General features: G+C 32.8%; 1 protein-coding gene across 1 annotated transcript in view; it reads right to left on the reverse strand.

Annotated features, from left to right (window-relative positions):
* The window catches only part of caskin2 (CASK interacting protein 2), a 97,825-nt gene that overhangs the window by 82,619 nt on the left and 2,070 nt on the right, over window positions 1–13,136 (reverse strand).

A 13,136-nucleotide genomic window follows, 5' to 3' on the forward strand; every position in this document is an offset into this window, starting at 1 on the left:
GGTGGCAGTGTTCACACTTTGGCAAGGGCTGGTTTAAGATTGTGACTATGATAACCTTGGCTAAAAACACCACGGTTTCACGGTAAACGGGTAAAAATAAAACTTTTCCCCCTATTGAACACAATATATTTTATTTTAAGAAACATTTAAAATATTTTGTAACCGTAGCTTTTGATGTGGAGGGTCCTTTTCTGCTGGAGATACTGTGGCCCTAAAAAACAAACAAACAAAAAAAGCCTCTACTCATACCGTAGGAACTGTATATCAGAAAATTCTGTCGGTTTTAAAACCTTGACTTTACCAAACCGCGGTATACCTTGAAACTGGTTATCGTCCCAGGCCTAGTTCACACATAATCAAATAATTTAAAACATTTATATTGACATTTATTAATTTAGCAAACCCATTCATTCAAAGTAAATTACAAATGATGATAAAAGAAGCCCTTCAAAGTAGCAGCAATATATAGAGGCAATGACAAGTCTAACTTAGTTAAGCTGTTTATTTATTTTGTTCTTGATGTTTTTTTCTCATTTATTATTATTGCGTTAGACATTTGGCACTTGAAAAGCATATCCAACTTGTATTGCCTAGTCAGGGAGAAAAGAAAAAAAAAGCCTCATGTCAATAACAGATCTAAAGATCTTTAAAAAAAAATTTAAGAACGTGTATGAAGAGTAGAGAATATATACAGTGCATATAAAGAGAAAAAAAAGTGTCTTCTCCTACAGGTGGTAGGTGCCTGAAATCAGAAACAAATCGGTGCTTATTCGACAACCATACAGTGTGAATGTTATCTAAGAAAATCAGAAATGCCCATGAAACATTTAGCACGTTACAGTTATAATTTTGTCAACAAAAATAAGGGCGAAAAACAGAAACTCAACAGGTCCTCCGTGCTAGTAACGTGACTGAAAATTATGAATGCGTGCACTTTGATCAGCTCATATAATAACGAAGACGGCCTAATATTGTTGACGGAAAAAGATTAGACTAAAATGTCAATTTTTGTTATAATCCTCTGCACTGTACTGTTCATTCATTGGATGAGTGGATCGAAACACACATTTAGTAATGTTAATAGTAATGCAGACCTGTCAAGTTTCTGTTTGTGATCAAGCTATTTTCATTGACGAAGCTAACACTGTATCTGGGCCTGTTGGTGATTCAAAATCAATCTGATTCAATGCAGAATTAGTTCTGACTGAAAAATAAATCAGTAATGACCTTCAGCCAATGATGAGAGCAGCAGAAAGTTTGGGGTGAAGTTAGTTTGCAAACCAAACAGAGCTGTCACAATTCTTCCTATTATAAATTCATGTAATGTGTAACCTCTTTTCGTTGAGCAGCAACTGAATGCTACCCCAGACATTTATGCAATGTGAAAACGATTATGATATAATGAAAATCCTACAATATGAACTTGCGATAAGTGTGAAGGCATAAGCATGAACACTCCTTAATTTGTGACAAAATCTTTAATAATTGCGTGACACTTTCTCTTTTTAACTAAACTGGTAGAGCTCACAATATATAATTTCAGAATAGATATTACAATGTGCACATCCACAATAGTCACATCATAGGGTTTACAATGTTGAGTCTGAATCACAGTGGACCAGGTGCAACAGAATACATGTGATTTGTAGAGTCACTGCAAAGTTTAACTATAATAGAGCAAAAGTATCATTAGCATGTGCTTTTAAGGCCTGTGAGCATTTCAAGTTCGAGTTTAAAACATTTGGGCACAAGAAATGTTGACATTTGGTGTAAAAAAGATGAATTATATTCAATTATCTTTACGATGATGATTGTACGCTGTTATTTTACATTTCCATTGCAAAAAATGCTTTTCTCATCTAGAATTTGTCTTATTTCTAGTCCAAATATCTAACTTTCAAAACGAAAACAATATTATTTTATTTAACATTTCTGAAAACAATGTTATTTTCCTAGTCTAGAAATGTTTCTTGTTTTAAGAATTTAGATATTAGGAAAAAGATATCAGGTATAATTTCTGTACCTGAATACTGTTAAAATCCCCAGAAAAAAAAATGAAATAGAGCCACCCAAACCATCTGGTGAAATTGTATTCATATCGGAAAATATAATCGCAGACAAAATAAAATATTGCAATATCGTGCAGCCCTATTTACAGGACAAGCAGCAAACATGTTTGTATATGCAAAGTGATTGTTAACATATCAATATGGATGCGGTTACATCCGCTTTGTCCAATCCAAGACTGTCACAGCATCAAATTGGCACCACTGATTTCCTTTGAACCTGAGGAATCTACAGTACAAGCCTTTATGTTTGGCTCATGTTGGGCTAATCACAGAAACTGTTGTACTCTACCACAACCACCCCAATGAAGTCTATAGCGGGCAGAGGGGAAGATGCCAGTCGAGCTATGAACTTTACATTTGGCTTCAGGGAAAGAAAAAAAGAAGTTGATGTAGCACGCCTTTCAAGAGGAGTTCGAGTTTCAACACGAGACAACATTCCAGACATGGCTAACCCACCCCGATCTCTCAATTTCCATCTCCCTCCCTCGCTCACAGTATCCACACAAAAACGTGCGTGCAAACACAAACAGCCTTTGTGTCTGTCAACAGTGGTCTTTTCTCACTGAATGGAAGAGCTGCTTCTAATGTGGGCATCTCTCAAATGAAATGAGCCACAGTAACCGCGCAGGACTCAACCACTCCCTAAACCCACACAATAAACATAATGAGCCAATTTAAAGGACACCTAGTATCAAGTCATTCACTGTCACTGGACCTGCTGATTTTTTTTTTGTAATGCTCAAAGGCATGTTTCCATCTTTTCTTGTGAATAGAATCGCCCCTCAAAAAAGTCCCAACAACATTCAGGTACTGAGTGAATCTGAAGCGTAGATGCAAGTGTCTGGGGCATAATCAACAGTCTTGTACACTCTAACAATTCCTCCATGTTGTACCAACCTAAATCGATTAGGGTAGCTTAATTAATAATTTTACAAATTTAAGTGGATTGAACATAAAACAATTAAGCTGTTTTGTAGCAAAATGACAGAATAAAGATCAAATTTCGTAACACTGTATTACAGTATTGCTATTCAATGCTTTCACTATGGTGTACTATGGTACCAGTTATTAAACCATGGAATTGTGAAAAAAATATATCACATGAACACATAAAAATATCAATTGTATTACTGTATATCATTAATGTAAACGTGTATTAAATGTATTAAAATAGCATGCACAAAATGAATATAATTACACTATAAATCACACAAAAATAGAGCATTACAATAATTGTTGTCAAAAAGCTATGGGAGTTACAGGAGTATCACATAAGTCATTTCATTAGTTACATAAGATACATTTCAGCATGGTAATGAGGTACTATATACATGGTTTTTATATAGTTATGATGTATGATATTATTGAAGGCATTGTTTAATTATAATAACAATTAAGATAAAATATTTAAATATAATATTTGTACTGATGCTATCATTTTGCTGAATATGAATTTAAAATCTCACAATTCCTTGTGATTGTCACAATCAAAAAAATAAAAACATGTTTCAATAAACATGTTTATTTGCTCAAAAGTTTTAGAAATTTAATAAATTTAATATATTTAGAAATGATGACAGAAATATAATATATTGAATAGTAGAGTATCTTCAATGTAATCGTAATAGTTACAAAAACATATTTCACAGAATGTTTTCACTATTAATCATTATTTCTGTGACACTTGAAATATTAAGATTTACCCGACAATGTCTATAAAAAAATAGACATCTTTATATTTGTTAGCTTGTACATTAAAATGGGTGATCTGACATTCATATGAATATAGATATACAGTTGAAGTCAGAATTATTAGCCCCCCTTTGAATTTTATTTTCTTTTTTAAATATTTCCCAAATTATGTTAAACAGAGCAAGGACATTTTCACAGTATGCCTGATAATATTTTTTCTTCTAGAGAAAGTCTTATTTGTTTTATTTCGGCTAGAATAAAAGCAGTTTTTAATTTTTTAAAACCCATTTTAAGGTAAAAATTATTAGCCCCTTTAAGCTATATTTTTTCTGATAGTCTGAAGAACAAACCATCGTTATACAATAACATGCCTTATTACTCTAACCTGCCTAGTTAACCTAACAAACCTAGTTAAGCCTTTAAATGTCACTTTAAGCTGTATAGAAGTGTCTTGAAAAATATCTAGTCAAATATTATTTAATGTCAACATGGCAAAGATAAAAGAAATCAGTTATTAGAAATGAGTTATTAAAACTATTATGTTCTTCTATGGGGGGGAATAAACAGGGGGGCTAATAATTCTGACTTCAACTGTGTGTGTGGATGGATGGATGGATGGAGTGCTCAGCATAATTGAGTACATTCCATTTTTATTTATTTCTCAGTGAATATAAGCAATGTATTTTGGTGCATTTAAACAAAACAGATTTATTAAACATATATATTTATTCAAATAATATTTTAGTCACCAAACATATTTAGAAATTGAAAGATAATACAATTAAATTCAATCAAAATATTGCAAATTACATTTTTTGTTTCTCTTGATTTTTCCTCTTTTTTAAATTTATATTTAATATTTTTCTATAACATATACATTTGGGTGTACAAGTTTTTGGACCGTTATCGTAAGTTATTTTATTAGATAAGCTCCAGATTTGGCTTCAGTACTGACTAATCTAAAGTATATGCACAAATATAATATTGTACAGCTTCCTATTAAAAATATTAATCTAAAAGATAGATTTTTGAGGGTGTACTTATGCTGAGCACTGTATATATAGAATTAATTCACATTTTAATATTCTAGTCGCATAGTAGAATAACCCTAAGAAAACAAATTCTTCTCAATGGTTATAATTTGACCTTTTGTTATTCAAGTCAACTAAAGTAGAATAGCATTTAGCATTTGAATTGACTCCAAAATGCTAATAAAATACACAATATAAACACTACAAAAGACTAAGTACTTCTCCAAAATGTCCCAGATCACAAAGCAGGTGCTGGAGGTAAAGCTCTGTACAGACTGGATAATGACTGTAATTAGATGAATCACAAACGATTTGGTTTGGCTTGCCAAAAGCAATTTAGGCCAATAGACTTGAAAGAATGACCTAGCAACAATTTGTTCCAATAAATAGTACAGTGAAAAACAACCTCTGACTAAACTCTACTACAGTCAATGAAAACTGCAAGCCACACACACACATATATAAATATAAAGATTTAAGAGAAAATGAAAACAGCAAACGTTTCATAGTTGCTTATGCCTAAACATATACAGTTGTTTATCCACATGCATTTTTGCATCTTTCTGTGGCATAGCAGACCCAGCAGTCACATTGCTTTTTTTATCCCATGAGCCTTTGTGACAGTGTGTTCAAAGGGAATTAACGCCCTAAAATAGGAAAAAAGGTTTTACTGTAATACCTTTTCCAAACACAAGATCTCGGCTCATTTCTTAAACAACATTCTGCATATGATGAAAGACTCCCTGAACAAAACGAGTGGAAAATCTGCACGCTGTCTGAGCTCACCGCCAGTGGATGAGAGCAGATAAACGAAAGACTTGGTTATGTAACAAACACGCGACTGCGCACAAGAGTCTGACTTCCTTGCTGAGTGTAGATTTACAATCCTGTAAATGAGCTTGCAAAAGACTCAAACCTACATCTGAAATGCAAAGTTTCAATACTCATTCTGCAAAATACAAGACTAGTTCAGACTGTCAATTAATAATGGATAAGAATACGATATGTTTATAATATAGACCATTTTGAAGAAATACAATGGTCCCAACGTATTTCCTGTTTTACATTTTTAATTTCTATATCTTCTGACAATACAAAAAGAGCTACATATTGATAAATAATGTTATGATAGCTGTTTTAACGTTAAGTTATGATTGAATTGCCTCTTGTTACAGTTATGAAATATTTTGATAATGAGCAGGAAAAGTGCATGAGCCAATGACATGACCACATTGAAATGGTGTATTAAACAATTTCTTTAATTAATAACGAAGTTCCCATTAGTGAACTTAATGTAGTGACAAAATTATGCATTTGTTTATCATTCATTCATCTTCATTAATCTTAATTTAAGAATAGTTAGTAGTTAATTTAAAAATAAAATTTTTCATTGCTAGTTCAGCTTAAGATACATTGAATAGATGAAAGATATGATGTTAATATTGTATTAGTATTGTAATAACAACATTTAATAAATGTGTTTATTATAAATGCTTAATATATCAATTAATATATAATGTAAATGATCATTGTTAGTTCAAGTAACTTATGCTATTTTAAATTATATTAAGCAGATCCTTTTTGATATTTACATTTTTTTTTTCGTTCATCTTTATTTCAATATACGAATGGTTGAATTAATCAAGGTTATTTGCGGTTAACTAAAAACCGCAAAACTACAATCATTTTTCATTAAATAAAATTAAAATTAAGTGGGGAAAGATAAAGATTTAAAAACTTTTTCATTTCAGCTAGTTGCAAGGACATTTTCAGTTGGTTACACTCGAAATAACAAACTAAATTAACGTAAATAAATCTGATAAAATAAAAAATATTACATGGACTTTATTACAAGGTCAAAAATCACACACACCACCACACCGATATTATCAAAACTTTAAAAATGCAGTGAAAACAGAAACAAAACCTGCTCTGCGACACGCACACACACACACACACACACAGAAAGAGAAAGTGGGAAAAGACATCTGGCCATCTAATGAACGTTACCTGCACGTAAATAATCTTTCAATTTCTTTTCACAATAAAATCTTTATCCAATCATGAAGAAAGTTGTGGTATTTAAGATACAGTTTACAGATTAACCCTATAGTCAGTCATCTGGTGAACGATAAGATCATTACAACGAAAGCAGACATGATGATGTTCTGATTTCATATCTTCCGCACAGTCTGGTTTTGTCGCCTGCGTTTTAAAGATTTTGTCGCTGAAGACTGTAAACAAATCTGAAGAACAAGTCAGTCCTTAATTCTGGAGTCTTGACACACTTAAACATGGCATTTTTTATGAGGAAGAGTAATTATATTTATTTCTTTAAACTAATGCTGTTGGAAATAACCAGCTCAGTAAGATTTTGTTAACAAAGAAGCATGGGATCATCTGAACAATGGCTATTTAGTTATACCCAAAATTATATTAAGCATCACAAACTAGGTCATTATTAAGCTTCGCAATACAGAACATTTGGGTCATAGAGGTCGTTATACTCATTATTATATTAAGTCTAAACTGGTTACTGGTTACGAGAATGACTGTATACAGTACATACTGCCTATATTACATAATGTCAATGAGGTTGTAAATGTGCTTTTTAACACTGAAGAGATTTGCTGTGGTTTGCATCAACAGTAAAACCGGAAATCAAACGAGACAGATCAAAGCTGAAAAGTACACTACTTAATGACACCTATATTTATTACAGCTAAGATTTTCGTACTGTGTACTAACTAGAAGTGATGCACAGGGTTTCCAACAACAAGTGGTTTGTATTTCCACACAGAACGTACTAAACTTCTGTATAGTATAATAAAAAACAAATGGGAAAATATGTATCTTTACTTACTGAAATCACTGAATAAATGATGACTTGTTGGTCCAAAAATGTGACTTGTTTTTCTTCAGTAGAACATTAAAGATTTTTAGCGGAAACTGTGGTTCTTGGTGATTCATTAAATGAAAGTCCAAGGCTACTGTCACTTTAAGTAATCCAGGCTCACTGAAAATACATGCTTCAGCCTACTTTTTTTGTAAAAATGTACAATTCAGCTTCAGGAAATCTGGGTTTTGTTGCATATTTTGGATGAAAAATCCACTAAAAGGTGCCGTCTACATTTTCGTTAATCTGAAATACACTACATATGCCAAGTTCAGAATGCACGATTTTCTAAGTAGTCGCGTCACAGATGATTTCACACTGCATGACTATGTGGGGTAGCGTTCCGTCGCTGCTGTGTTTTTACAGCAAGATGGATTGTCAACGGGGGGTTTCAGACTGAATGACTTTACAATAGGAAGAATTGCCAACAACTTTGTCTCGGTCTGCAAACTACGTCTTACAACCAAACACACGCAAATATAACACAAAGTCACACAGTACATGCTTTGTTATTAACTACATAATGAGAAAGAAGTTTTTAATGGAGTAGAAAATGTTCAACTTTTTTCTTTTTCGACCCGGTTGTGATATTGATCAGTTGACACGTCAAACAGACACTGATGATCCTGCCAAATTGGCACTAGTTTTCCTTAATGTATCCCTCAATTTATTTATTATAAAAGAAGCACTTTTAGCTTCCCCCAACCTCCCACTGACCTGCAAATACTCATAGTAGTGAATGCTGCTCTTTCATTGGCTGTAGGTAATCGCCGGTGTTATTGTCAATCACATTTCACATGTCAAATATCTCACGGGTGTCTACAACTCATTGGAAATTGAGTGTGATTTCAGGCATCTTTCGGCGATTTCTCAAAATCTGGCGGCAAGTCAAAATCAGGGCTAAAATCGTGCAGTCTGAACTCAGCATTTTGTTGTGCATTTCAGATACATGCATTTGTACATCTTTTGTTCTTGTCATACAGACAACCAAGAGAACCGCTGGCCTATAACCTTCCCTTAACACAACCAATAGTGTTTTCAAAAGCAAATGTATAAGAGAAATGCATGATTTTACATTACTTTTATCTCTTTTGTTAAACCTTGCTTCTCTGAACGCAAACATAAGTGCTCAACATCATACAAAGTGGCAACACTAAAAAAAGTGATCTATATTGAGATAGATAGGTAATGTATTCAGTTACAAAGCATAGACATCAAGTTGTTTTGTGGTATTTGGTGTTGTGCACAAAACAAATCCTTAATCTGTCTATATATAAAATGGCCCCGTGAATATAAGTAGTGTGAAAAGGAACAAAAGTTGGTGTCATACTGGCCCATAGTATTTATTTGATCTACATTTACATTTAGTCATTTAGCAGACGCTTTTATCCAAAGCGACTTACAAATGAGGACAAGGAAGCAATTTACACAACTAGAACTAGAATCTAGAACTGCAGTCAAATGAATTTAAGTGTTAGTTCAAGCTAAAATAAGAAAAATATATATGAAATTTACACAAGTGTGACAAAATAAAAAAAAAAATCTCAAAAAACTCAACTCAGTACTTGTATGCTTTTACATGGCTTTCTACAGTATGTGAGCATAGAAAATCTGGTCTTACTCGGACTATAACATTTTCGGGGGGGTTTGGTTCGGTTTGAAGCTTCTTTTTTTTACAGTTTTAAACTAAAACACATTTTCCACTGTTTTTGTTTGAATTTGGTTTTTGTAATCAAGCCTAGAAAAATGCATAGTTTGCCAGTCTGAAAGTGCCCTGATTAGATATCTTCCTAAATCTTACCCTCCTGCACATTTTAACATAATTTTTATTTCTGATCAAAGTGTCCACTGATTCTCATTATATTTTGTCATTCAAAATGTTTTTATTGTCCCATTTAGTCATGTTTGTTAACAAAACCGACACTAATAAGCACTTTTGTTGCTGTGTAATGTTGGGGTTGTTTTCATCCACTCTGGGGTAATTTTGTGTCTTATTTGGCCATTACTGTTTTTTTTTTGTTTTTTTTTTCAGCTAGCAGAATGATTTTTGGTGACAAATTTTATTTCAAGAAAATGCTTTAAATAAAAAAAAAAAAAAACCTTAATGATTCACTCTGGGCAAATTTACTACCCTTTTGTTTTGTTGTTCAAACTTTTTGCATAAATCTGTTAATCAACCTCAGTCCTGGTCAAAATTACAGGATTTTAACTTTTTAATTGCCAAATTCACAAATGATGTCATTGATTTAGTGGAAAAAAAACATGCAAAATGATGTATTTTCAATATAAAAAGTAATTGTGGACTGGATTTTTTTTAATCAAAGTCTTGGACATGTAAAACAACATTGCCTTTGATGCATTGCTTTTGATTGATTTTTTCACCCTAACTTACTGTTTGTTCGTTTTGCCCCATTGACTTCCATTTTAACCACATTTTTTGATTACAAAACTATAGCACAATTTAATCATGCCTTTTTGATTGTTGGTAAGAGGTACATTTTTTTTATTTTTACTGTTGATCATCAGATGGCATCTTAAATATGCATCTTAGCTCTCAGAACTACATGGAGTAAATAAAAGCAAAGACTGTGTATTTATGCACCATCAAATGTGGTTATAATGAAAGTCAATGGAGCAAAAACAACCACCAACAGTAAATTAGGGAGAAAAAATGAAAATCAAACAATGCATTAAAGTCAATGTTGACTGAAAAAAGTGTTGCATGCAAAACTGTTGCACACAATTTATTTGTGTTGAATTTAAACAAACAAATTAAATTGAGCAATGTTCACAATTTACAACCACTTAATGTAAAAAAATTTAGTAAATCCAAGGAATCATCTTTGAATAATTTTTTTCAGTGTTGTTACTAATCTTTCACATGTCCAAAACTAAATATCCAGTCCAAATTATTTTTTATATTGAAGATACGTCATTGTGTGGTTTTCTTTCACCAAATCAGTGACACAATTTGTGAACTTGCCATTTAAAGAGTTAAAATCTTGTAATTTTCTAAACAACTTAGTAGTTTTGATCAGAACGGTTGATTAACAGATTTCTGCAAAAGAAATTTAAAAAAAAAATTATCTGATGCATTTTTACAGCAGTTTAATTCACTGGATGTTTTTATTCCTAACCTGACAAAAGGGTAATAAATTTGAACTGCACAAGGGCTAAAACTAATAAATCAAAGACAAAACATGTAGCAATCACGTTCAGTAAACAAATAAACATGAGGATAGAGATGTGAGATGCTGCACATCTTCTTGTGCTGTTTGGTTTTTACAGTAGCCTTGTGTTCTTTAGGCTAATTAGGCCTAAAATAGTAAATGTATGCAAGCTCTCGGATAATGCTAATAATACTGTCCATCCTTTAATTACCTCTAGTTTCCATGAATATTTAAAAGCTGACTGTAAGATACGGGACCTGTTGAAAGAACGGCTGCCTTACTCGGTTGTACTATCTAGCGATGACTGACAACAGTGCTCATGGATTAACTCATTGAGCAGATTCCAAAAGAGTCCTGAGTAGCCTTCCCCATCTGTCATGAACAAGAAGAGAGTATTAAAACGTGCACATGCTTGTGTAAAACACGCTTAGGGTGGAAAAACGTACTGGCTTTCAGTCAACTCGTGTGTCACTGGTTTTAACCTTTGTAATTTACTGGCTACATTTTAGGGAACACAAAGTGACTGAAAGTAAAGCAGCCCAGTGACTGAAAGCCCAGCTCTCAAAGTTAATCTGTCAGTTTGCCATATGGGTTATCCCTGATTTGTAACAAGACAGGTGGGGGCAGGGATAAACACTAGATACCAGGTTTTGGCAAAAGGTTGTTAAGACCTTGTTTTGGGCCAAGTACAAGTTCATCTGAACTGATTTAAATGGAGTACTACAAACTAACTCTGAAAAAAAAAAAGTCTAGAAATGTTATGAAAAAAAATGTCACTACTTCTGTTTCGTTGTAACTTTGAAGGGATACTTTATAAAATCTGCTGTTTCCCAGCAAGCATTTGTTTTTAAAATACATCTAACAGATGTCTAAAACAAAGCTAAATTTGGACTGCCCGTAAAAATCTAATAGACGTCTAAGAATAGACTAATCGTCAAATAGACAGATATGAATGACTATACATATGAAGTGTGTCTAATCTAATTTTTGGGCTTTTCTTAGATGTCTGTTAGATTTTCATTGTCAGCCAAAATTTAGCCTTGTTTTAGCCAAGCTTTCAACAGCAAATCTACAGCAACCTCTTTGTTGTCATCACGTGATCTGCATTTGAATGGCAGAGGCGGGAAGTCATTAAACATGATGTTAGTCAAAGACATTACCTCACATTAGTTTCATATGGTTTACCAAACCACAGGACATTTGTTTTCAACCGAGTAGAGATTTAGCTTTATATAGATCTATTTCTTATGTCTTTAAAGCAAGTATTCGCTGAGATTTAGCTCTTTTTTCAAACACAAACACGAGCACAGGGAGTTCATAACCAAAAAGGAGAACCATCAGTCTATAGCGATCGATGATTGGCTCCTGTACTAGAATGTGGGGAAGATGTATTGATCATTGCATTTATCTCCATTCTAAACTATGCAAGTGAAATGTCTTGGGTATTCTTTTCCTATAGGAAGTCTGTCCCAAAACAATGGTCTTTCCATAAATGCAAAAATCAACAGCTACCAGCATTTTGAGATTGAAAAAAACATATGAACTCAAAACAGTATTAACACCAAGTGGCTCCTGATGATATTTTGTGGTCTGTTGTGGTCTTCTGAAGGGAAATTATTGGTCTCGGCAAGAAACTGAATTTTTTTTAGACCATTACCTTTAATGCACAGCCTCAACAAGCAGTTCTGTAGCGCAGTTTTGTATGTCAAAAGTTAGGAGTCCACAAAAAGTCAATCCCCGGGTTTTAAATGTCATACTTAATTTTTCATTAAGTATTAGGTTTATCCAGAATAAGCACAAGCACAGATTTAATGACAAAAACTTACCATACAGAAATTACCTTTGTTGGGTGGTTAATTTATTGGTCACTTTCCAGACAAATGTACGTGTGTAAATCATTCAGTGCTCACGAGCAGATAAGTAAAAAAAAAAATCATTCACACCAAACTTATTCTAAGCCTCCAACTCAAATTTATTAGCCCAATGGTTAAGAATATACATTATAGAGTTGACCCAGCATAAAATATAGCCATAAGCAAGTGCTTTACTCATAGTAGAGTAGAAAAAAATAGTTTTGAAACTGATAACATTTCATCAATGGTAATGAAATCATGGTTTAGGCTTGTTTGATGTTTACTGAAAAAAAAGTCCAATACTACATCTTAGATAGTCTGACGATGAGTAAATAAACAGTAAATTAAAACAAAGCCAAGATAAATAAAATAAAATCCGATATGAATTTGTAATAACACATTTCAATATTTTCAAACATTGTTTT

This window comes from Danio aesculapii, chromosome 12 (assembly GCF_903798145.1).
Source record: "Danio aesculapii chromosome 12, fDanAes4.1, whole genome shotgun sequence".
Classification (NCBI taxonomy): Eukaryota; Metazoa; Chordata; class Actinopteri; order Cypriniformes; family Danionidae; genus Danio; species Danio aesculapii.